The sequence below is a fragment of the Bos taurus genome, chromosome 17 (genome assembly GCF_002263795.3).
Source record: "Bos taurus isolate L1 Dominette 01449 registration number 42190680 breed Hereford chromosome 17, ARS-UCD2.0, whole genome shotgun sequence".
NCBI lineage: Eukaryota > Metazoa > Chordata > Mammalia > Artiodactyla > Bovidae > Bos > Bos taurus.
In genome coordinates, this window is record NC_037344.1 from 35,013,199 (window position 1) to 35,040,221 (window position 27,023).

At 42.2% G+C, this 27,023-nt stretch overlaps 1 long non-coding RNA gene across 1 annotated transcript; it reads right to left on the reverse strand.

Moving 5' to 3' along the window:
• Positions 1 to 575: 575 nt before the first annotated feature.
• On the reverse strand, positions 576 to 19,146 carry LOC112442027 (uncharacterized). Its single transcript, XR_003030011.2, has 5 exons — positions 18,432 to 19,146; positions 11,715 to 11,862; positions 9,112 to 9,409; positions 7,705 to 7,805; positions 576 to 1,150 (listed from the first exon to the last, which is right to left on the reverse strand). It is a non-coding gene; the product is annotated as an uncharacterized lncRNA (long non-coding RNA).
• Between the last annotated feature and the right edge of the window lie 7,877 nt (positions 19,147 to 27,023).

The following is a 27,023-nucleotide window of genomic DNA, read 5'->3' on the forward strand; positions in this document are numbered from 1 at the left end:
TTTCTGAATTATTCTAGAAAGGATTAAAAAACACTTAGTTTTCTCTGAATGAGCGGAATTAACCATAAACCTGATAAAGCACAGAGGATTCACCTGAATCATCTGAATAATAACTGGAGGTAGAGTGGGAAAGCATTGAGATTGAGGTTTCCAGAGCTGCCAAGGGGTAGGAACTAATGACTCCCCACATCAGCCCATGTTCCCCTAGGGGGAGACCCTAGGGAGGGCATGTGTGCTCATAAAAATGAGTAGATCATCATGTTAAAGCATTTAATCTGCATATACTTATTCTCTAATTTGTCTTAAGTAGAAATACCAGGAACTGGAGAAGACTCTTGAGAGTCTCTCGGACTACAAGGAGATCAAACCAGTCAGTCCTAAAGAAAATCAACCCTGAATACTCATTGGAAGGACTGATGCTGAAGCTGAATCTCCAGTACTTTGGCCATCCGATGTGAAGAGCTGACTCACTGAAAAAGACCCTGATGCTGGGAGAGACAGATGGCAGGAGGAGAAGGGGGTGACAGAGGATGAGACAGTTGGATGGCATCACCAACTCAATGGACATGAATTTGAGCAAATTCCAGGAGACAGTGAAGGACAGGGAAGCCTGGTATGCTGCAGTTCATGGGGTCACAAAGAGTTGGACATGATTTAGCGGCTAAACAACCACCAATGAATAAAGTCCCCTCAAATCTGATCTGAACTTAGCACTTTAACTAATATTTTTACTTACTTTAATATTCATAATAATCTTAAAGGTCTGTATCCTTACTCCTACTTGATATGTGACAAGGCAAGAGAGCAGAGAGCTGAAGTGACTTTTCCCAACTGATACTGAAAGTAAGGTTGAAATCCAGGGCAGTCAGTCCTCAAAATCCCTGCCGTTTGCTCCACACTCCTCATTGCACTCATGCCCTCCCTTCCTTGACAGCACTCCTCTGTTTAGAAGAAATCTTTATTCTGCATGGAGCTTTGCAGTAACACTGTCCTGTGAACACTGACCTTAGTTTTTTGAAGTGGTTTCCTCATGAGTGCTGCTTACCATCATCACTGACTAGCTTGTTGCTTCTCAGAGTGCTGGTGAATTTGGGTGATGGCACATAATCAAGCCGTCTCCACTTTCTTTGGCCACAAACCACTTGTACCACTAAACAGAAAAGAAGAAACAAAAGGAAATCAAGTATACAAAAATGATACAAGTGTTAAATGACCCAAATCAGAATTTCTTGGTTTATCTCACTGATGGATTCTCTTCTAAAATATGCGCTCTCCGTTTGCTGTTCTCTTTATAGATATCACACGTTCAAACACCCACTAACATTAAGGATATTTCCTCTATTTCAAATTGGACATTTTTTTTCTTCACTTGAAATAATGCATCTAAACTTCACATGATGTTAAGATATTTACTCTAGATTTCTCCAACCCTGTGTGCTGTAAAAATGTAAGCAGAAAGAAAACAGATTCTAGTTAAAGTGGCAAGATTTATGTCCCTCTCAAAAATGAAGAAAAAAGTTAAATTTGGATTTTCACATTATTGTTTTCCATTAATTCTTGTTTCAACATTACAGAATTAGTAGGAAATAATGTGTCCTGTAAGCATTCTGTTACTTCAAACATGTTCATCTTTAATTAGAAATTTTTCCAGTTAACCAAAATTAGGTCACACCAAACTTTCCAAAATACTGCATTTAAAATTTTGGGGTTGACTTTTGATGTCTCCCTAACATCTATTTACAAAATGAAGAATAATTCTTTTTATAAATGTCAATAATTTTTTTTTTAAAAAAACCTCCCACATTAACTATAGCTCCTGGTGCTTCCTCTACATGTTCATAAAAGAATTACTTTTTGAGAGAAACGTTCCAGGTAATCACCCACTCTCTTCTCTGATGGTTAGGAGTTTGAACCCTTTACAAACAAAAACATCACTTTTTCTTCTTGTTATAAAACCTGGATTTTTAACCTGAAGCCTCAAAGCAGCAGAGTACTGCTGGTAAAAGGTGAGATGCCAGACACCACCCCGCCACCTTTCATCTCAGTGACTGCCTACCACTTTTGTTCACTGATGTACGCGCTCTAGGTGTCCGCCTTCACAACTTTCCACTTGCGTGGAATTCCATCTGTTTAATCAAACCGAAACAAACTGTAGTGTCAAGGTCCTTGTACCTTAGAAGATTTCCTTCCTGATATACTATCTTGTTAACCCATTGCATCATTCAGAAGAATAAATACCCCAGCTCAGCACACAGGAAATGTAGCGAAAAAAAGGAAATAGAGACTATTAAGATATATACATATATTAATATGTATCACACATACACAAACACACAGACTATGTGGTCTACGTAACAGAAAAGTCACACATATATTAAACATATACAGTGATATATGACACGTGCACTTAAAATTATAAGCCCTGTTAATTACATTTGGATTTTTCCTCATTTTTCAAAACAAAGAATAAATTACAATATAATTCTAAATTTGTGGTAGGATTGTGTAGCGGAAAAAAATAGGAAACAGGATTCCAAATTCACTCACGGTAGACTTCCAAGTACCAAGAAAATGCAGCTTCTTTGTGTTTCTACGGTTAACTTCATCTTTCTTTGTGAGTTCCCATCCTGCTGGATGGAGGGGGCATTTAAATGCATCAATAAAGAACTGATTATTTCTGTCTAAATTTCAATCTATGCAAGTATGATATGATACCATGAGTCAGAGCTGGTTCAAATGGCTTCTTTTGGGTGATTCAGTCGTTCATTTCATGCTTGTCTGAGAATTCTCCTTCTATTCATATGGGGCAGAGGTTAGCTGAATGAGGGGCTTTGCTACGCTCTCTGTGGCATCCCTGGCCACACGCTGGCTGGTGTTCTCTGCACTCTGGCTGTTCTGCTTCTGCCCCGGGCATGCTGCTGCTGGCAGCTCTTGAAGTCTGGGGCTGGTATGACCGGCTGTGTTCTCTCAGTTTGGCCTGAGGCCAAGGTTCCTCTCTGGTGACTTGGCCCCTGGAGGTTGGCTGCAACCTGGCTTCAGAGCCACTTGCTCCTACCTGGGGATTTCTGCCAAGTTGGTCAACATACAATTGCTTCTGCTGCAGCCCTCATCCTGCCAGCAGGAACCCAAGAACTCTCTGCATCACCTGAGTGCCAAGGGCGGCTCCAGAGGGCGAGCTCAGACTCTTCCTGAGTGTGTGGTGGCCCCACATGCCCTGCAGGCCAGTCTCTCCCACATTCACAAATAGGAGTAAGGCTGCTCAGCTTGGCCAGCAGATACGTCTGCCCTCCGGAGCCTGCAAGCCAAGGGGAGGGGGCTGGGGCTCAGTCCCTCCTCTCCTCCCTCCCTTCTCCCCCGCTGGCCACTTCACCAGTTCTTTCCACACTCTTCCACCTTTCTAATTCAACTTTCTAATCCTCCTTCCTTACACCAAACCTCAAGACCAAGTTACCAGATCAGGTTCTTCCCATGTTAATAGGACAAATAGGAATTTAGAAAAATTGTTCTTTGTTTTCAATGAAATTAGGTTTTATTGTTTCCAGCAATAAAACAAACAAACAAACAAAACATGAAAATCCTATTTTGGTTTTCAGAAGCCAAACAATGAATCTTTTTCTTTGCACTCCTGCCACAAAATGTTCCAGTACACCCCCATCACCTCCTACCTCCCCTTCTCTGCAGATCCAAACAGGAAAGTTCAGTAATAATATTTCCGAAATCTGTTATCCTCACTCCACATGAAAAAGAATGCAATTTCAAGGGTCTCTTGGGTCAATAAATCAATACAAGAATCACATTTTATTCTGAAAGTTAGCAAGTCTTAAATTGGAAAGATCTTTATTTATGGTTACAAACTCATCCCAGCATTTACGTAGCAGCAGTTAAGAGACTTTTGAAAACTTGACATCTGATGAAACTGTTTTTCACCTTATTTTATAGGATTATTTCCTCTTTCATTTCTTGTTTGGGCATCCTAAAATAGCTTAGTGACCCTATCCATATTAATATGAGTTAGAGGTCTTTTTAAAAAAAGTCTTCAAAATACTTCAATACCCCATACTGTATTTGGGATATTACCTCAGACTTTATCACTGAAATAAGATTTTTTAATTCATTCTTTTGAACTCTATGAGGCTTTAAGTAAGTACATAAGACTCTATAATTTCTTTATTAGAAACAAAACTTTTATTTGATTTTCTATACAACCCTGGACTCAGGAATTTTAAAAAGAGTTCCAAAAAGTCCCCTGAATTACATGCAATATTTTAATCTACATTTTAATGGGAGGAAAAATCATAACTTTCATCAACTCATCAAATGGGATTTTGATTCCCAATGGGTTTAGAATTTCTTCTGTGCTTTATGCTTACTAATATTGAGTGGCCAAAAGCAATTAGTTGAGAGAAACTGAATATAAATGACAAATTGTATGTACTTTGTAATAAAATAAGTAGGTCAAAAAGTTCTCATTATGAATACATTATTAATTTGTTAAAGGTAAATAACTGTTCCTTCACAAGAGATGTAAGATTGAGGGCTTTCTTTGTGGTCCAGAGGCTGAGATGCTGCACTCCCAGGGTAGGGGCCTGGGTTTGATCCCTGGTGGAACTAGATCCCACATGTTACAACTAAGAGCTCGCATGCAGCAACTAAGACATGGTTCAGCCAAATAAACAATGTTTTTTTAAAAGATGTAAAATCAAATGAAGGGAATCCCACCTTCTCTAACCCTTTTTTTGTCTACTGGACAGAGTGCAGATTCCTTAGCATGACACAAAACAATCTGACTCTGCCCAGGCTTTTCAGTTTTGCTCTGTCCCTTTGCAAATCTTTCCCTGGAGTCTCAGATAGTAAAGAATCTGCTTGTAATGCAGGAGACCTGGGTTCGATCCCTGGGTTGGGAAGATCCCCTGGAGAAGAGAATGGCAACCCACTCCAGTATTCTTGCCTGGAGAATTCCATGGAGAGACTTTGGGATCACTAAGAGTCGGACATGACTGAGCCAACTAACACACTTTGCACTTACTCTGCATGGCAGCCAAATCCAATTATTCACTTTCCTCTGTGTCTATCATGCATTTCCAAGCCTCTCTGTTCAAAGCCTCCTGTGTGGCAAACTCTTACCTATACTGAAATGTCTCTTTCCTGTCCCTCAGTCACCATCTTAGCACTCTGCACAGCTCCCTCCTATACCAGTAAACATGCTACGTTGCAATGGTTACTTTTATGTCCTTACCCACTGTGAATAGAGACTAGCTTGATGGTTGGGATAGTATCATATGTATCCCATATCCACAGGACTGAGCACAGAGGAGAGACTCAATAAACACTGGTTGAATTAATAATTAAATAAGAGGATTCAAGAGAGTTAATAAAGGACACTGACAGAGAACGATGGGAGGCAGCTCAAGGAGACACGGATTTTACCATGTTCTCATGAAACTATCTAGAATGATACCTTGTTGTCCCAGCAAAGATCTTCACACATCAGCTGAGAATAGGGGCAAGTTATGGCAGCTCAGGCCTCATGTCAGAGAGGGAGCGCTCTTCCACAAGGAAGCCTGGGTTACATCAGGGCTCCCGGGGGCCTCCTCTCCCACCCTCTGATGCCTTAGCCTGTACTACTCTCCTTCCTCTTCTTCCTGCTCCCACCACTTTCCCTGTTATTACAACACAGTCTACTCCTACTACGCACATCCCTTTTCACAAACAGGCTAATGCAGAGGACCAGAGTCTAGATGATTTCAGGCAGGCTGGGTAGTTGTGAGTACTCTTTGACCAGCAAGTGTTATGCACCTGCATTTAGGAGTTCACAGAAAAGACATAGCAACTTCAATAATCTAAGGTAAGGTGCCTGGATAAACCCAGGCTGAAACAGGTCTTCTAACTGACTGTACATTGTAGCTCATATTGCAAGATGGGGTAAAGATAGATGATAGTGTCCTTAGTGTAACCCAGTTTTAATAAAAACATTTCATTGCTCTAACAGTAATGAATGGACAGTAAAAAATTAAAGGCTATAAAATGAAGCACAAATATATCCTTCCCTACTCTAGCCCCAAGATTCCCATTCCTACTCTCCCAAGGTAACTACCAGGAAAAATTTCTTGTGTATTCTTCCAGGAATGTCCTTAGTATGTATACATGCCTACATATACACAATATGTATTAAATAAAAATACTATATAAGTATCACAACTAGAAATATGTGTTATATAAATATATATTTATGCACAAATTATAAGACCATTAAAATGTAAAACACATAACATAAAATCATACCTACATATGTATGTGTACACACATATATAAAATAATTCTCTATAAAATCTATGCAAATACACATATGAATATATGCACACATACACAGAGTCAACCATGGACCTAACACTGGCTATTAAAGGGGCATGGCTGGTAGTGGAACTTGGTGACATTATTATTATTTCTGATGGTATGCCAAATTTATTAAAGTGAATCAGGTACCATTTTTTTGTTGTTGTTGGTACAGAAGATAGCTGTGCAGTGCCTGACATCCTGCTGGGCCTAGACACATCTGGTCAGAGTCCTCTCCCCTAGGAAGATGGGTTTGTGGATCCTCTTATTGAGTGACTCTCAGTGCTTCACTGTGGCAGCAACTGCATGTGACCAGCTGAGCTCTGAGACTGCCCTGCCGGTTGCTTTGAAACACACACATCCAGGTGTTCAGTAGGGTCATCTAGACTGGTTCTTGCCTGTTCGTTGACTCCACCTGGCTTCCCTGCCAGTGCCTGGAGGGTAAAGGCCTTGTGTCAATCATCTTTGTTGACCAAGGACAGACCCCATACCTTAAAGAGCATTTGTCAAACAGATCTGAAGCTGTAACAGGCATTTAACACAACATCTCACTTGTGGAGTCTCCAAAGAGCCCCATGGCCTTTCTACTGAATAGTTATCAGGAGCATCCTTTAGACACCATGTGGAAGTGATCATTTGCCTCGTGTGCCTCTGGCTTCCTCTTCTATCCTCATACTGCTGTCAAAGCAGCAAACTGAAGTAAGCCATTCAATGTGATTGCTATGCTTGGCAGCTGAGGTTTTTAGGGGCAGGGAAGCAATTGTTTTATGTTCTGAAATACTTGTACAGAGTTCCAGTAATCTTTGTTCTATTGGGGGAGAAATAGTCTAGTGTCTCTTAGGCAGCATGTGGTGAAAAAAGAGAATACAACAATGGAGAACAACAACAAAATGGAAAGAAAAGTAAAAGACCATGAACTTAAATTCTGTAAACTCGTATATGCTATGCTATGCTATGTTGCCTCAGTCGTGTCTGACTCTTTGTGACCACGTGGACTATAGCCCACCAGGCTCCTCTGTCCATGGGGCTCTCCAGGCAAGAATACTGGAATGGGTTGCCATGCCCTTCTCCAGGGAATCTTGCTGACCCAGGGATCGAACCCATGTCTCTTCATGTCTGGCGCTGGCAGGCGGGTTCTTTACCTCTAGGACCACCTGGGAAGCCCTATAAAATCATATACTCATATTCTTTAATGGTATAGCTGTGGAAGCAGTAAGGTGTGACTGTATGTGTCAGTCGCTCAGTCATGTCTGACTCTGCGACCCCATGGACTATAGCCCACCAGGCTCCTCTATCCAGGGAATTTTCCAGGCAAGAGTACTGGAGTGGGTTGCCATTGCCTTCTCCAGGGAAAGTGTGACTGGAACATACCAAATGGAAACCTGGATTCGGTCCCAGCTCTGTCATGGAGTTGTGAGGCGTAAGGCAGAACTGCTCCGGGCCTCAGCCTCTTCCCTGGGGGGACCGGTTAACTGGAAAAGAGGAGATAAAGTTGACACAATAGTGGTGTTGTCCCTCTGATGAAGTTCCAAGTCAAAGAATTATTATACTTATCGAATGTGTAAAGAGAGAGAGCAGAAGTTACAGAGATGGATTTTGACTCAGTTTAAGGAAGAACTTCTAATATAAAGTTTTCCCCAAATGGAATGGACCACTTTGTGAGGTGACAAATTCTTTGGTCCTGGAAAGATTTGAACCGTCCTGGATAGAAGAGGGTATTAGTGTATTTAAAGCTCCCTGACATCTCTTAAGAATATGATTCTATGACTAGTTGATCTCTAAGGCAGCATTGTCCAATCGAACTTTCTGTGGTGATGGAATGTGCTGTATCTGGGTTGTTCAAAATGGTATCACCAGTTAAATATGACTCCTGGGCACTTGAAATGTGGTTAGTAGGACAGAGAGGAAGAATTTTTAATTGAATTCACATATAGTTAATTTCAATTTTAAAAGTCACCTGTGGCTGATGGCTACCAAATTAGCTTAGCTCTAAAATCCTATGCTATTTTTCTAGCTCCCAGCACTGAATATTACATTATTATCACATACTCTCTCCTGAACACTTTAGGTATAACTGCTCTATTTAGGATATGGTCTTGCTGTAGAAGAAATTAACTTCTAAGGAAGTAGTAGAACCCACTTAAAAACATGGAAGTGGATAAAGAATAAGAGTAGACAGTAAATAAACTACTGCCAAACTGGAAAGTGCGCTCAGCCAGAGCATGTACTGCAGAGCCACAATAAAAGCCGCCGGTGTTTCTAAGAAGCGTAAAGGTGTGAACACCCCCCTGTTGTGGGGGTGGGAGGGAAACAGCTCTGAGCTCAGTCTCCCACCATTGTGCGGCTGCGCTGAAGAGAGGCTCCTTCTCACAGGGCACGCTCGACGGGCTGCCGGTCTTTCTCCTATACTTCTAAAGAGTGATAGAGATTTAGAACAAGGTGATAAAGCAACCTCAGGCTTCATGTAACTTCACCAGAAAGAGGAAGTTGTTTGAATTAGAATTTATCATTTCAGATCAGGAAGAGGCTTTGGAGATTATATAGTGTAGTCTCTGTGTTTTACAGAGAAGAAAACCAAAGCCCAAAGCCCAGAAAAAAGTCTTGTGACTTGCCAAGGTCACGTGGTTATTTAACAGTTGAGTATTTCATTTGTGTAAAAAAACTCATATGTAGTACATAACAAATGGTTACCTATCTAAAATGTAACCATTTTCTTAAACACAAGCCAGCAAACAAACAAACAAACAAACCCAGAAATAGTGCTTTCCAAGAGCTTACTAGAGCTGAAGGAGCGTCAAGTGGTCATCAACAGCTTTCCCATGGAGTGTTCAGTCCTCTAGTGTTTCTCGAGAGTGTGACAGAGGCCTTCAGTGGAGACCTGGTTGAAAGACTGGACTGAACTTCTGCCCAGATTCTCTAAGACTGCACCTCCCCAAACTTGGTCCAGACAAAAGCTGCAGTGTTCACAGGGTGTGCGCTGGGGGGCCATATTCTCTCCAGTCAAAGCTCTGCAGCAGTTCCCAAGAAGAAGTTCTTCCCCATCTTGGTTCTTCGAACATCCTTGTGTGTCTGTTCCCTAAGAATGGCAATGGCAAAGTCTAAATAAACAAGTTCTATTTTCAATGTGTCTTCCTGAAAACCAAACTTCACCCACATGAAACCAGCTCGCATGTTTCAAATGCTGAAGGCTTCTAGGTACTTTCTGAGCTTGCTCTGACTCATGTCTTACTTACATATTTACCTTGATTAAAAATAAAATAAAGCAGAGAAATGAGGGCTCTCTTTCAATGTGAACCATTTGATTTTTCCCACATCCTCAGCTTTTCTCCATTACTGGATAAAAATTTTTTTTCTTAACCTTGAAATGAGTATATAATTCAGATAACTAATATTTTGAAAAATTACTTGTGGAGTATTTAGACATTAGAATTTCAGGAATTTAATAAGAAGTACTGTCATATCAAATACTATGTCACAGTCAAGCTATGATCTAATCAGACTGCTTTTCATAATGACTAGCAGTTTTTCATGATGTCACTTATACATACAAAAACCATTACCCATAAAAAAAAACAAACCCATAATTGGCTTCCTACTGGTATCTTTTTGGATTAAATATGACCACCTGAGTCTGGTGGTCCATTATTAACTCCTAACAAACTACATCTTTAATACACCCCCAGCCCTACTCCGAAACATTCCCCCTTTTCAGCCAGGTGCTTCTCCTCATCATACCCACTCCTTTAGATTCTTTTCATTATCTTCTTCATGCCTTCTTTGCATAGCATCCCATATCTCATTCCCTCTACTCAGAACCATCACCTCCTCCAAGAATGGGTTTAAAGCAACTTCTCTTTTAGAAGTCTTCCCATCTAAACCCATCAAAAACTTGTGTTCTATCACTTGCCTACTCAAAGTTATGGCACGTTTTGTTTTGTTTTGCATCACCTCTGTGCACGAAGCTGTAAACCTATAGAATCAGAGATGAAATTGAGGGCAGACCATGCAGTTATCTACTGGCTTTACTCCCATCCTTCTTCAGATAAGGACTAGGGTTCAGATTGGCCAAGTGATATGGCCAAGATCACAGGACTGGAAGCCACATCTCCAAGACTGCTCATTTCACCATACCACATTGCCTTTTAGTTTCAGGTCTGTGTCATACAAAAAACTGAGAAAAGTGTAAGCAGTGTTACACAATACATAAAGAAAAATGTATAACTGCACTAAAGTGATGCTCATGTTTCTGTTGCTAAAAATCATGACTGTGGCAGACACGTCTGGACCATGTTTCCGCATTTTCTCAGCAGTGAGATGCAACCATGAGATTGATCTGTGATGAATGGAATGGTCATGTATGAATGTGAGAGTTGGACCATAAAGAGGGCTGAGCACTGAAGAACTGATGTTTTTGAACCAAGGGGCTGGAAAAGACTCTTGAGAGTCCCTTGGACAGCAAGGAGATCAAACCAGTCAATACTAAAGGAAATCAGTTCAGTTCATTTGCTCAGTCATGTCCGACTCTTTACGACCACATGAATTGCAGCACACCAGGCCTCCCTGTCCATCACCAACTCCTGGAGTTCACTCAGACTCATGTCCATCGAGTCAGTGATGCCATCCAGCCATCTCATCCTCTGTCATCCCCTTCTGCTCCTGCCCCCAATCCCTCCCAGCATCAGAGTCTTTTCCAATCAGTCAGCTCTTCACATGAGGTGGCCAAAGTACTGGAGTTTCAGCTTTAGCATCATTCCCTCCAAAGAAATCCCAGGGCTGATCTCCTTCAGAATGGACTGGTTGGATCTCCTTGCAGTCCAAGGGACTCTCAAGAGTCTTCTCCAACACCACAGTTCAAAAGCATCAATTCTTTAGCGCTCAGCCTCCTTCACAGTCCAACTCTCACATCCATACATGACCACAGGAAAAACCATAGCCTTGACTAGAAGGACCTTTGTTGGCAAAGTAATGTCTCTGCTTTTGAATACGCTATCTAGGTTGGTCATAACTTTCCTTCCAAGGAGTAAGAGTCTTTTAATTTCATGGCTAAACCCTGAATATTCATGGAAGGACTGATGCTGAAGCTCCAATACTTTGGCCAACTGATGTGAAGAGCTGACTCATTGGAAAACACCCTGAAGCTGGGAAAGACTGAGGAAAGGGGCGACAGAGGATGAGATGGTTAGATAGTATCACTGATTCAACGGACATGAGTTTGAGCAAATGCGGGGAGATGGTAAAGGACAGGGAAGCCTGGTGTGCTGCAGTTCATGGGGTCACAAAAAGTCGGACATGACTTAGCAACTGAACAACAACAACAACAACAACGAGATGGATGTATGTATGCAGCCCTAGGCCTGGCCCATGAAAACTTCCTTGCATACCTTCATGCCCTTTCCTCTTGCTCTGCTGGTGGAGTTGGTGACCCTGGAGGCCAGAGTTGAAGATGGTGGCATAATGAGATGGAAGGAGCTTGGTAAGGAATCACCACTTGGATGAGAGCTGCCGGTGGTCTGGAGCGTCCATTTTGGCCTGTGATGTGAGCAAGGTACAGTGACGTTAACAGGAGACTATGTTAAGCCACTTAAGTTTTGGCTAGCATTTGCCCAAACAGATATATTTGTGTTACTTAATCCTTAACAGATCCCTGTGAATTAGATATTACCTGCATTTTACAAACGGAAAATGAAGAATGAAAGTGGTTACACTTCTTGCATGAAGCACAATCAAGATTTGAACTCGGGTCTACCTGACTCCACATGATTTACTTTTTTTTTTTTTTAAATGAATGCAGAGGTTCCTGTGATGAACATTCAACTTAAGAACTTTCATAGATATAAAACATCTTACGCGTCAGCTCTGCCCAGCACCAACAGATGGCAGTAGTGGCTGCCAGGAGACTGTCAACTTTGAATTTATGAACAAGTGGATTTTAGGAATATCATAAAATGAAATATAACTCATATGTGCATAGAGGGATTTTAAAAGTCCTGCTGCCTTTTCTTTGGTGAAGGATAATTTTACCTTCTGGGAAATTATCATTGCAAGTAATTTAAACTCATGGACCTACTAATTCTCTCCTCTGAAAATGAGGAAGCCAGTCTAGAACCATTTGATAGTCAGTATGTTCCCTTCATATTCTGCACATGTGAGAAAATACAAAGACCTGGCCCTGTAAACAAATGTTAAGCACACAGTTCACACTGGGCTGTCACTCCCTTGCTGGAGGAGACAGGCTGGGTGGTAAATTACGTTCTGTGATTACTCCCACCAGTGGGTAAACCAGGCTACAACAAATGCCAAATTCAAACTCCATTTATGTATATAAATTTATAATTAAAATAAAATTGAGAAAAAGGAATCACATACATAGATACTCTAAACCCAGCAAGCAATGTGAAAGATGTGTTATAAAGAACGAGGCAGAGGCAGTAGAGCTAAATGGTTGACAAAATAAGCTTTCCATCATGACAGTCCTTGGCTCAAAGCCCTCTCTGCCACTCACTACAGTGTGGGCCTTAGGTAAGTTTCCTAGTCTTCCAGAGCCTCATTCACCCCATCTATAAGAAGGAGCGGAGAAGGTGATGGCACCCCACTCCAGTACTCTTGCCTGGAAAATCTCATGGACGGAGGAGCCTGGTAGGCTGCAGTTCATGGGGTCGTAAAGAGTCGGACACGACTGAGCGACTTCACTTTCACTTTTCACTTCATGCATTGGAGAAGGAAATGGCAACCCACTCCAGTGTTCTTGCCTGGAGAATCCCAGAGATGGGGGAGCCTGGTGGGCTGCCGTCTCTGGGGTCGCACAGAGTTGGACATGACTGAAGCGACTTAGCAGCAGCAGCAGCATAAAAAGGAGGGAGGGTAATAAATGAATACCATAAATCATTGTCAGGATTAAACACAGTATGAGTTAGAGGGCCTGGGGATGGGATGGTGAGGATGGTGGGAACGACATACATGGGATTACATTAAAATGCTTTCAACTGGCAATAAAATCATAAATAGCAATTGTACGTTAACTATTTTCTCTCACTTAGCGTATTAACCCAAGAGATTTTCCGGTATTTGTGCAGTTTGAATTTCCTAGATCATCATACCTTTCTCAAGACAGAAGTCACACTTGTTTATTCTCCAGAATGCCTGGTTTATGGGCACAGTAGGAGTGTAAGTCAGTCTGTGCTTCTTGAATAAGGGAATTATAACACTCTCCTTGCTCTAAGTGTTCAATTTCAGATTTTCACAGAACATTTTTAGTAGCACCATGGCTGGCCACAGAGAAGAGGAAGAGAACGTCTGTTTAGTGGGATGCCTACTGTGTGCTATAAAACTGTAGAACTATATAAGTTCATCTGTATCACTTTTTTAGATTCTACATATAAGTGATATCATATGATATTTATATGCAAAACAGAAATAGACCCACAGACATAGAAAACAAACTTATTGTTATCAAGGGGGAAAGGGGTGAGGGATAAAACAGTTTAGAATTAACATATATACACTACTGTACATAAAACAGGTAACCAACAAGGACATAGCACAGAGAATTATACTATATTGTAATAATCTATAAAGGAAAATAATCTGAAAAAGAATATATATATTGTTTTATATTATAATAGGTATAAAATTTGAAACTAACACAACATTGTAAATCAACTATACTTCATTTAAAATCGATGGCACCCCACTCCAGTACTCTTGCCTGGAAAATCCCATGGATGGAGGAGCCTGGTAGGCTGCAGTCCGTGGGGCCGTGAAGAGTCAGACACGACTGAGCGACTTTCCTTTTGCTTTTCACTTTCATGCATTGGAGAAGGAAATGGCAACCCATTCCAGTGTTCTTGCCTGGAGAATCCCAGGGACGGGGGAGCCTGGTGGGCTGCCGTCTATGGGGTTGCACAGAGTCGGACACGACTGAAGTGACTTAGCAGCAGCAGAACTACAGACTAATAGAACTGTCCTGAATACTCTGGTAACCACTCACTATATATGGCTATTTAATTTTAATTAAAAGTAAATACAACTAAAAACACACTTCCTCACACTAATGTGAGTCGCTCAGTAATGTCTGACTCTTAACAACCCCATGGACTGTATGTAGCCTTCCAGTCTCCTCTGTTCATGGGATTTCCCTGGCAAGAATACTGGAGTGGCTTGCCATTTCCTTCTCTAGGGGATCTTCCTGACCCAGGGATTGAACTCAGGCCTCCTACCATTGCAGGCAGATTCTTTACCATTTGAGCCACGAGGGAAGCCCACTAACCACATTTCAAATGCTCAACAGCCACAAGTGGTGAGTGGTTACCCTACTGAACAGCACAGATATAGAATATTTTCAGCATTGCAGAGAGTTCTACTGGTGATGCTGCTCTAAAGCTTTGCAGACAGTCCCTGAAAGCTGAAGAGAGAGAACTTTGAGAGTCAGGGCCTTCTGGCTGTTATATTAGTCAAGGCAATAATCAAGATGGGCTGGATGGTTCACAAGCTGGAATCAAGATTGCCAGGAGAAAATATCAACAACCTCAGATATGCAGATGATACCACTTTAATGGCAGAAAGTGAAGAGGAACTAAAAAATCCTCTTAATTGAGGGTCAAAGTGGAGAATGAAAAAGCTGGCTTAAAACTCAACATTCAAAAAACTAGATATCATGGCATCCGGTCCCATCACTTCATGGCAAATAGACAAGGAAAAATGGAAACAGTGATGGATTTTATTTTCTTGGGCTCCAAACTCACTGCAGATGGTGATAGCAGCCATGAAATTAAAAGACACTTGCTCCTTGGAAGAAAAGCTATGACATACCTCAAAAGCATATTAGAAAACAATTGAAGACATTACATTGCTGACAAAGGTTTGTATAGTCAAAGCTATGGTTTTTCCAGTAGTCAAGTATGGATGTGAAAGTTGGACCATAAAGAAGGCTGAGCACCAAAGAACTGATGCTTTCAAACTGTGGTGTTGGAGAAGACTCTTGAGAGTCCCTTGGACTGCAAGGAGATCAAACCAGTCAATCCTAAAGGATATCAACCCTGAATATTCATTGGAAGGACTGATGCTAAAGCAGACCACAATACTTAGGTCACCTGATGTGAAGAGCTGACTCATTGAAAAAGACCCTGATGCTGGGAAAGATTGAGGGCAAGAGGAGAAGAGGGTGACAGAGGATGAGATGGTAGGATGGCATCACTGATTCAACAGATATGAGTTTGAGAAAACTCAGGGAGATAGTAAAGGACAGGGAAGCCTGATGTGCTGCAGTTCACGGGGTCAGAGAGTCAGCCACAACTTACTGACTGAACAACAACAATATACACATGTGTACATATATATACACACACACATATATATATGTATATATATAATGGAATGTTACTCACAAAAGAATGAAATACAGTCATTTGCAGCAATGTGGACGGACCTAGAGAATATTATGCTTATTGAAATAAGTCAGAGAAAAACAAATACTGGATAATATCATTTATATGTGGAATGTAAAGAAAATAATACAAATGAAGGTGTTTAAGACTCTGAGCTGCCATTGCAGGGGACACAGGTTTGATCCCTGGAACAGCCATAAAATAGAACCCCTCCTCGCCAATTTATTTTTTAAGATTGTCTCAAAAAACGATCCCATAAGCTAAAGCCAAGTAGGCTGTTGCTGCTATCTTCTTTGATCAGAATTTTATTATGTGCATCTATATAAACCTCTGGGGCTTTCCTGAAGGCTCAGTGGTAAAGAATCACTTGCCACTGCAGGATACATGGTTTGATCCTTGGGTAGGGAAGAACCCCTGGAGAAGGAAATGGCAACCCACTCCAGTATTCTTGCCTGGGAAATCCCATGGACGGAGGAGCCTAGCAGGCTACAGTCCATGGAGTTGCAAAGAACTGGACATGACTGAGTGACTAAACTCAGAGACAACAGCAACAACAACAGCATACTAACCTCTGTCTTTTCAGACATTATTTGCATTCTGTAAAACAAAAGGGAACCCAAGAGCCATCCTGAAAGTAATGAATCCTCTCTTAGAGGGGAAGAATTGGGAAGAGAGAGTAAGCATGTCAATGTCACAAGTACAAACAAGCAAACAAGTTCCTTGCAATTTTTTTTTCATATTTATGCTCATCAAAGAAAGCAGTCTCAGGAGTCAGCCTGGTTCAGGTGAGTCCACTTAGTATCTGTGTGGCACCAAGGATACCGCGGAGCGCTTCTCTATCTCAGTTTAGTCATTTGCAAAATCACAACATCTACTGACTTGGGAAAGGATTAAATACGCTAAGGTACATAAAGTACCTCACACAGTGCCAACCGTGTTGCCAGGGTTCAATAACTATTAAAGTTTATGGTATCTAAATTATGGGAGATTCATTACACAAAGGGTAACTGACTTCAGATGCTAGTCCTTGAGTATCCCTTCTGAAATATGCTTTGTTTGCCTCTTTATATTTCAAGACAGTTTCTATCATTGTTAGGGCAACAAGGTGGCCATGATGTTGGTGTGACATTGACCAACACTTATCACCCCTAGACGCAAAAGACAGAATCACTTTAATTCTGATTTATATCATGTCATATGTGACAGACAACTCTTACTACCAAATCATTTTTGTATCTTTCTGTATACTTGTTTTTGATTCTGAGCAGCTGACCCCTGAATAATTTGGGACTTAGAAGTGTCAACTGTCTCTCCAGAGGAAAACAGCATATGAATTCAGTCAGCCCTCTATATATAGAGGAACCCATCCATGAGTTCAGCCAACCATGGTACATGTAGTACTGTAGTACATATTTATTGAAAAAAAATCCAACCTATAAGTGATCCACACAGTTCAAACCTATATTACTGTTCAAAGACCAACTGTATATATAATAAAGCTCATTATACTATAACTGCTGAATCTCAGTATTTACTATGAGCATTCAATCCAACTGCACAAGTAGTTTTTGAGCCCCTAATATGTGCCACAATTCTAGGTACTTTGGTTGTATCAATGTACACAAAGTCAAAGATACCAGCTCCACGAAGTTTACATTCTAGTGGGAGGATACAAAAAATAAACAAGTTTATTATAAGTGGGTTATGTAGGCTATTAAAAAGTGATAATTACAATTTTTAAAAAAGTAGAGTAAGATGGATCAGAAGTGAGGAAATATGTGGAAATTTGCTATTTAATAAGGCTGTCAGTGTCGTCTCATAGAGAAGGTAAGATTTGCAGAAAATTTTGAAGAAGTGAGGAAGGTGGTCAAGTGTTCCAAGCAAAGGCACCAGTTAGTGCAAAGGCCCTGGGGAGGCAGTGTGTCTGCATAGTCAATGAAGAGCAAGAAGGCCAACATATCTGAAGAGTAAAAGAGATCTAACTTGGGAGATATACTGTGCTTAGTCACTCAGCACACTGAGTCGCTTGTCCAACTCTTTGCGAGGGCATGGACTGCAGCCCACCAGGCTCCTCTGTCCATGGGATTATCCAGGCAAGAATACTGGACTAGGTTGCTATGCCCTTCTCCAGGGGATCTTCCCAACCGAGGGATCAAACCCAGGTCTCCCACATTGTAGGTGGATTCTTTACCATCTGAGCCAGCAGGGAAAGCGGGAATCATTTGGTTTTCTGGGAAATGCAAAGACTTTAGCTCTTGCCCTGAGGGAAAACCAAGCCATGGGGAATTTGAGCAGAGGAGTGACATAATCTGACATAGTTAAAAAGTATTCCTTTGACTACTGAGTGTTATGAACAACTGTAGGAAGAGAGGCTGGAAGCAGGGATCCCATGTAGAAGGATGCTGTAATGCTCCAGGGAGATGTGATGTGAGCTTGGACAGGACAGCAGCAGTGGGGATGAAGAGAAGTGGGCAGATAATTCAAAGACTTTACCTTTCTCAGAGGTAGTGCATGTGTGCTTAGTCATGCTCAACTCTTTACGACTACATGGACTGTAGTCCGCCAGGCTCCTCCGTCCATGGGATTCTCCAGGCAAGAATACTGGAGTGGGTTGCCATTTCCTTCTTCAGGGGATCTTCCAGACCCAGGCATTGAACCTGAGACTCCTGGATCTCCTGTATGGGCAGGTAGATTTTTTACCACTGAGCCACCTACCTGGGAAGTAGTATTCCAATTCAATTCCTGCCTCAGTAAAATGCTTTAAGACATCTGAGGTTGACAGACGTGGGTGTCCTCGTTTGCTTTCCAGTTTCATAGCTTTCCCCTAGATTAAAAATTTTCTTTTTAATTCCTAGAGAAAAACCAGCTGACAAAATAATTTCTTGATACTCTAGGAACAACTTTATAACATCTTGCACATTTAGAAAATGCTCATATACTATAAAGTTATTCCTAATCAATTGGAAAAAAAATAAACTTAAGCACACACAATGATTGTGAGTCACGCCTCAAATCTTCAGTTCTGGATCAGAGGAAAAAAAAATGTGGAGCTGCTCTTCTTAGCACCTTTCAAAGCTCCTTCTCCTTATCATAAGTGTGTAACTGCCACAGACCATGTGATTAGTGAGCAGCAGAGAGAACTAGGAAGGCCATCATGATATGCCTTGAAAATGGGTCCTGAAAATAAACTTCACATTTCAAGCTATACTAGCTATTTCTTCTGAGTAACTTTCTCTATCTTTGATAAGAGTGATGAAAGGATGGTGAGACCTTCCTTCCATTGTAACTCCTTCTCCCAAAATCCATAATCTAGTTTAGTCTTCTTAAGGGTCACAGAGCCACCTTGCTATGCAAATCTTCTCCATCTATTAGAATTGCTGAGACCCTATATGATAGTTATATAGAAACAAAAATGTATAAATGGATTGTAAAGAAGTTATATTAATATGGATGTAGGATAAATGTTTTTGGCCATATTTCTGAGGGTAGTGGTATCTGATACATCCAAAAACAAATTTATCTAGAGATGACTCTCTTTCTGCATAGCTAGTTAGGCAGATGCATCTGTGACCTAGAGAGGGAAGCCTTATGAAAATGAGTCCTGGTTTGGGGATGAACTCTCCCCTACATTTCTGGGTCCTCTAGATTAATCCAAAATTTCTTCCATTCTTTTTAGAGCCATTAGGGGGTTCCTTTCAAAAGCTTTGGATATGTATCTTTAGCTATTTTTTAGAGATTCTTCATATACATCATCCAGTTCATCTTCCAAGCCAGAGACCTTCCATCATTTCCTTCCCTTCCTCCCTGTATCAGTCGGGGTTCCATGGGAGAAGTAGAACCGCTGTGGGCATTATGGACTAAGGAATTGATTGTAGAAATTAGACCTCAAGCATTTATGGGAGAAGCTGGAAAGTAAAGGCTTAAAATAAACTGTACACTTCAATCTGAATTAGTTTTTTCCAGAAAAAAATACTAACCAGCTGCTGCTGCTGCTAAGTCGCTTCAGTCGTGTCCGACTCTGTGCGACCCCATAGACGGCAGCCCACCAGGCTCCCCCGTCCCTGGGATTCTCCAGGCAAGAACACTGGAGTGGGTTGCCATTTCCTTCTCCAATGCAGGAAAGTGAAAAGTGAAAGTGAAAGCTGCTAGAGTGGAACTATGAGGGACGATGTTAAATTTTATGGAAGGCTGTTGGCTGTTTGTGGCAGCTGCGTCTGTGAAACCCAGTGAGCCGTCCGGTGGTGAACCTGGGGTCACTCTTGGTCAGAAGGGCTGGCAGTCAGGAAGGAAAGCTAGACATCCTTGGGGAAGAGTGAGGGAAAACCAGAGTCACAAGGATAAAGTAGATGAAATGGTTAGATAGCATCGCCAAATCAATGGACCCTTCACAAACTCCAGAAGATAGTGAAGTCTGAGAGAAAACCTGGCATGCTACATATAGTCCATGGGGTCTAAAAGAATTAGACATGACTTAGCAACACAAACTAGAACCCAAACTAGAACCTCAAAGAAACACTGGAACTCATATCTGTCTCTCCCGGCATCTAATTCCGATGACCAGTAGAAAAAGCTAGAACCGGAAGTCTGAGATGTTCATGTGCCCAGCCCAGCACTTGGAGAGGCTGAAGGAGATGACAGAGAGCTAGACAAGCTGTGGGTCAGGTGAGCCAGAAGATCAGTGACAAACGATGGCTGCTGCTTCACTTCCACCACCCAAATCACACCAAAATGCCTGTGCGGCCACCTGTGACCTAGAACCACACAGAGAAGGAAATTCTGGGAGATGTAACTCCAGCTGAGTGAAGTCAACAGAGTATGTAATCACCATACTCCCTACATATCAATCAGTTTGAATTCTTACAGATTTCTTAACATGTCCCTTCCTTTCCTTCTCTCCTACCGCGGCTCTAGTTCAGATCCCTGGCCTCCCTTTCCTGGCCTGTCAGCATAGCAGAGACACAAAACATTTGATGAGTTTCAGGGTCTTGGTGGTAGGTACTTCAGAAAGCCATCCCGCTGTGACAAAAGCTTTTCCCACAGAGCTCTTTGGGGCGCCAAGAAATCTTTGGAAAGCCTTCAGTTTGTTCGGCGTCATCATTATCCGCCAGCATTCCTGGCATCAGCCTTTCTCTCTGTTGACGTATGTCCACTAGTACCGGGCATGTGTCCTCACAAGTCCTCAGAATGTGCCCGGGGGCTTCTCTGGTAGCTCAGTGGTAAAGAACCCACCTACCAATGCAGGAGACATGGGTTCAATCCCTCATGTGGGAAGATCCCACATGCTGCAGAGCAGCTAAGCCCATGTGCCACACTATTGAGCCTGTGCTCTAGAGCCTGGGAGCTGCAACTATTGAACCATGACTACTGAAGCAACTGAACTTCTGAAGCCCACACGCCCTAAAGCCCGTGCTCCACAGAAGAAGCCACTGCAATGAGAAGCCCACGCACAGCAACTAGAGTAGCCCCCACTCACCACAGCCAGAGAAAAAGCCTGTGCAGCAGTGAACACACAGCACAGGCAAAAATAAATAAATAAATAAATAAGATTAAAAAAAAAGAATGTGCATGGGCCAGAAAGGAGAGGAGGAGCAGATAATAGCAGCAGCTATTAATAACTTTATCATGCTAGGTATTTTATTATAAACATTATTTCTCATCTTCACAACATGTTTCAATTAACACCTCCATTTGATAAAAAAAGAAAACCTAAGCTCTTAGCCACTGAGTCACCCAAAGTTAAACTATCATTAGCAAGTAGCTGAGCTTAGGTTTAGACATAGGACTGTCTGTCTCTGAAGCAGATGCTCTTTCTATTGCACCAAGAAGCCTGGGACAGTCTCGTCTGCTGGGCTGCCCTTCCTTGTGGGCTTTCACAACTCAAAATAAAGAAAAAATGTAGTTTATCTTTTGGGGTTTGGGTTCAGTCAGTCTGGATTGGATTCCATTTTTGGTAGCCCAGCACACATACTTCCATGAGCCAGATAAGTATGGCAAATGTATGAAGAAGCAGGAAACTGGGATGGATGAGGAGAGGTGGACACTGTGGTCAATTGGGGAGATACCTTGTCAAAGGGGCACAGGACTTAATCAACTCTAGCCGAAGACTGCCGAGGTGGAATGTAGACCCAGTGTCACATACAACAAAGTTGTTGTACCTTCTAGCTTTAAATGTTGACCCAATATTTTTGTTAAACCTGATGTGGTTTAAAAAACGGTATTTTTAAGATGCCACTTGGGCTAGACAGAATGCTGACAAGAGGCACCCAAGGACAGCTAATGCTCAGCCTCCACTCTGGAGATGCTGTGCTGAAATCTTTGGGTTAATGTGTCATTGAAGACTCCTCTAAAACTTGATCCAAATACTATGGAGGACTGGGGAGCATCACAGGTCAACCTGGGGTTGATTTGGCTGCTTCAGACTCCAAGAGAGCTGCAGACCCACAGGTTACTGCTGCTGAGGATTAGGCAGATACTGACAGCCATGGCATCTGGACAGAAACTGACGTGAGAAGAGCACAAGTGAGCAGCTGTGTGGGTGACTGTGAGAACGTGAGTCAGTGGATGGCAGTGGTGGTGGGAGTCAAGTGTGTGTGTGAAGTTGGTGTGGCGTCTACGAGCAGAAAGAGAAAAGCCAGTTAGTGGTAGGAGAGAGCGAGAGAAGGAGAGAAGCCAAATGAACTTTCGCCCAGTGCATTCGCGGATATATTCTATCTGCCAGTGTTTATTCCCCTAATACGTGCAAAGATGAGTAGGTGTTAACACTTGTTGGGTCGGAGATAGCAGTTACCAGGCCAAGGCTGGTACATTCAGGGGTTTCTTCTTGCTACTGCTTTTAGCAGATCCTTTTTTCCCCCAGCAGGTTAGAAATTTTTTCCTGTTATCTTTGTGCTAACTGCTTAGAAATATCATGTCTTAAATACGCTATGATATCACTTATATGTGGAATCTAAAAATTAAAAGTAACAAATACAGCAAAAAAGACGCAGACTCACTGACATAGAGAACAAAGCAGTGATTGCCAGTGTGGGGTTTGATAATACAAAGGTGGGCAAGTGGGAGGTACAAAGTAGGCTCAAGGATGTTTTGTTCAACTTGGGGGATAGAGCCAATATTTTTCAGTAACTGTACATGAAAAGTGACCTTTAAAAATTGTGTAAAAAATTAAAAAAAAAATTTTAAGTCATGTCTTAATTTGGGCATCTTAGAATCTCAACTAATAGATAAAGGATGGCAAGGTAAAGATGAAAAATTATAGTGCATGATTCTGAGACACATTCCTGCCTTCTGTATCACGGGATTAAGGTCCACAGTGAGGGAACCAGGTCTGTGGAGTTAACACGGGTAAGCATTTTACCACATAAGCAAGTAAGTTCACAAACCTGAGTGCTCTGGTGGCCAGGACTGGCCCTGCTGCAGCAGGGAAAGAGCGAGAGCCTGGACACAGCAGACAAAGCCCAGGATACAGTTCAGCCATCAGCACTGGGAGAGGCCTTCTACCTCCAGGGCTCTCCAGCTTCATGACCCCATTCTTAACTCATCTTTGTCAGAAGGGGTTGAATGCATATTATGAAACCTCTCTTTTTCCACTTTGAGAGAAAAAATTATACAATTTGAGGTGGTGCTCATATGGTGGATGTGCAGTTTTCACATCCTAAAACGCAGGTGCTACATGAGCCTGGTGTGTGCAACACTCCTACGCAGAAACCAGACGTGAGAGAGCCCCGGAATCGGTTACCCGGTACATTTCACATTTTTAGAGGGCAGGAAGGGAGGACAGAGAGGATCCTGGATGCACAAGTGGAGGTTGCAAAGCCCTGCTCTTGTTTTGGGAAAGACACCATCATTGTATCTAATATGATATCGTTCTTCCAAGGATTTACCCAATTCCCTTTTCCCAATTTCTATCTCCATTTCCAATGAAAAAAATTTCTAAAAAATCAATCAAGTTTTCTCATCAGAAAAATGAGAAATAATGGGAAAGACTGAAGGTAAAAGGAGAAGAGAGCAGCAGAGGATGAGATGGTTAGATGGCATCGCCGACTTAATGGACATGAATTTGAGCAAACTCTGGGAAATAGTGGAGGACAGGGAAGCCTGGTGTGTTGTAGTCCATGGGCTCTAAAGAATCGAACATGTCTTAGTGACTGAACAACAACAAAGACTTAACCTTGAGTCAGGAATATTTTTGAGGATGTGATGAAAACTACGTGCCACTCTCTGTAAAAATGCAAACACCTACAAAGACTCAAACACTGTCCAACTCTTCTCCAGAGCAGTGGTTCTCAAATTGCCAGTCCAGTAGAATCACTTGGAGAATTTAAAAACAATACAGATGCCTAGGCCCTATCTCAGAACAATGAAATCAGCATGGATTACAGCAGGGCCGGGGTACAGTGTAATAGTAAAAATCTCTTCAGGTGATTCTTATGTAAGGAAGGGCTGAGGGTCAGAGCCCTAAGGCACTGCTGCTGCTAAGCTGCTGCTAAGCTGCTGCTGCTGCTGCTAAGTCTCTTCAGTCATGTCTGACTCTGTGCGACCCCATAGATGGCAGCCCACCAGACTCCCCCGTCCCTGGGATTCTCCAGGCAAGAACACTGGGGTGGGTTGCCATTTCCTTCTCCAATGCATGAAAGTGAAAAGTGAAAGTGAAGTTGCTCAGTCGTGTCTGACTCTAGCAACCCCATGGACTGCAGCCTACCAGGCTCCTCCGTCCATGGGATTTTCTAGGCAAAAGTACTGGAGTGGGGTGCCATTGCCTTCTCCGCCTAAGGCACTAACTGAACACAACAAGAAAAGTCTAGGAAAGTGTCTAGGAACAAAGAAAAGAATACCAAGAAAAAATCTCTAAAAATACCCAGGTAGCAGGATCTCCTATAGAAGGTACAAGAGATGAAGAGAAAAGAAGACAAGAGGGCAAATGACTGGCTCCTCACTGCTAATCCCAGACTGTTCTTGCTTTCTCCACCCTAAAAGTAAAATGCCTGCAGGCCACAAGGCCCATACCGCTAGCTAGTCTCCTAAATTTCAGTGTTTACACCACCCACCCCCTCCGCCCACTGCTACCAACATCCCTTCCCTCATTTCTTAAAATTTTAACTCTTAGTTAACTTCATGCACTTCCTTCAACACTGATATTGACAATTCTTGGAGATTTAAATTATAACATCATCTCCTTGACCTCACTTGTTTCAGAGATCTTGCCTATCCTCTTCCTCTGCCAGTCACATCTATGGTCATATGATCCTAGTGGAACCAAGCAGGACCCTGTGGAGCCCTTCTGGGTGCAAAAGCCTTTCCATGTCTCCTATTTCTTAGTGTTAGTTGCTTAGTCGTGTACCCATGGACTTTGTGACCCCATGGACTGTAGCTTGCCAGGCTCCTCCGTCCATGGAATTCTCCAAGCAAGAATACTGGAGTGGGTTGCCATTCCCTTCTCCAAAGGATATTCCTGACCTGGGGATCAAATCTGGGTCTCCTGCATGGCAGGCAGATTCTCTACCACTGAACCACAAGGGAAGCCCCCCAAAGTGTTTCTTATTTGTAGGAAAAATGCTTCAGCCTCCTAGACCTTTCCCAAGTTCCAAAGGGCAGATTCAGACAGTTACTAGTCAGGGAAGGGAGTGAATGAAGAAACAGAGAAGCAGTCAAGAAACAAGAGTGCAGTGATGAAGAAGGGTCCTGTCTCCTCCTCGAAGGATGTACAGAACAATATAGCTCTGAGTTCTGCTACAGGATCTAAGACCGCCACCTAGGGAGACAACACCCTTACCACCAGCCAATCAGAGGATGGTCACCCTACCATCAGCAGACCTACCCCCAAATTTTGCCTATAAAACCTATTCCTTGAAAACCCTGGAGAGTTTGTACTTTTTGAGCATGAGCTGCCTGTTTCCCTTGCTTGTGCAAGGCTCCTGTGTTTAGGTTTACTTGGCCTCAGTGTGCATTGGGCACATGAACTTGGGTTTGACAACACCAGCCCTTATCATTATCAGTCATTTAAGTTCCTTTATATCCTCAGTTCCAAGCATCCTACCCTCTGACCAACACCTTCTATCCTTCCAGTTTATTCTCTGTAGTGACCCAACTCTAATAATCCCTCACTTCACCTCTTACGACTTACTGCTCCTACTAACTTTGGATTGTCCCTTATTTCATCTTTTTGTCATCACTTCTCTCATTATTCATCATTATTACCTCCCCCCTTTCTCATTTCATTGTCTTAACCTACTATGAGTACAACCATGGTTAAATTCACCTCTTTACTTATTCTGTTCTCATATACCACAGCTGGGTTTGGCTGGAAAAACATCCATGTCAATTAATTTCAGTAAAAATGCATGACCAACCATTTGAAATAGGTCACAGGATCTTCTGACAGTATCACTAATTCTTTAGTACATTCACTATACCTCCACTCCCACATGATTGTGTGTGTGTTACTGGCTCCGTTGTGTCTGACTCTTTGTGACCCCACAGACTGTAGCCCTCTGTCCGTGGGATTTTTCAGGCAAGAATACTGGAGTGGGTACCCATTTCCTTTTCCAGGGGATCCTCCCAACCCAGGGATCAAACATGGTCTCCTGTACTGCAGGCAGATTCCTTACCATCTGAGCCACCAAATGATTATTTTACATCTTATTCCTACAATACTGCCTTTCCCATCTGTACTCTCACTAATGACCTTGCTCTCATTTTTCTCAGAGAAAAGGGAAGCAGTCAGAAGAGAGCTTCTTCATACCTCACCACCGTAACTACCTGTGTTCACACACTCAGCTTCTCCTCCTGCTGTCCTGGAAGGACCACTTGTGCTCCTGTCTAAGGGCAGGCTCTGTAGATCGCACCTTTACTTGATCACTCAACAACACTGCACAGCCATGCTCCCCCTTCTCTATTGTTATGTGTTCTCATTTCTAGTGAATCATTTAAATTAGCGTGCAAATAGGCTACCATTTTTCCTATCTTAAAAATAGTTTTGACTGTTCACCTCTCTCTACCTACCATTTCATTTCTCTGCTCCCCTTTACAGGCAAAACTCTTTGAAATAATGATCTGTCTCTTCCTACTGACTCTATTTCCTTTCCTCCCATTGTCTCTCTAATCCACTATTCCCCACATTTTTGTCCTCACTAATTAACTGAAATACCCCTTTTCAAGTTCACCAACTACTTCCACATTGCTCTCTCCAGGTCAAATTGCAGTCTACATCTTTATTCCTCTATTAGCATTTCTCTGGGTCCCAGCACTCCCTCTCTTCACTTGGCTTCCACTCTGTTGGGTTTTCACCCTTCTTAGTGTCCATTTCATGTC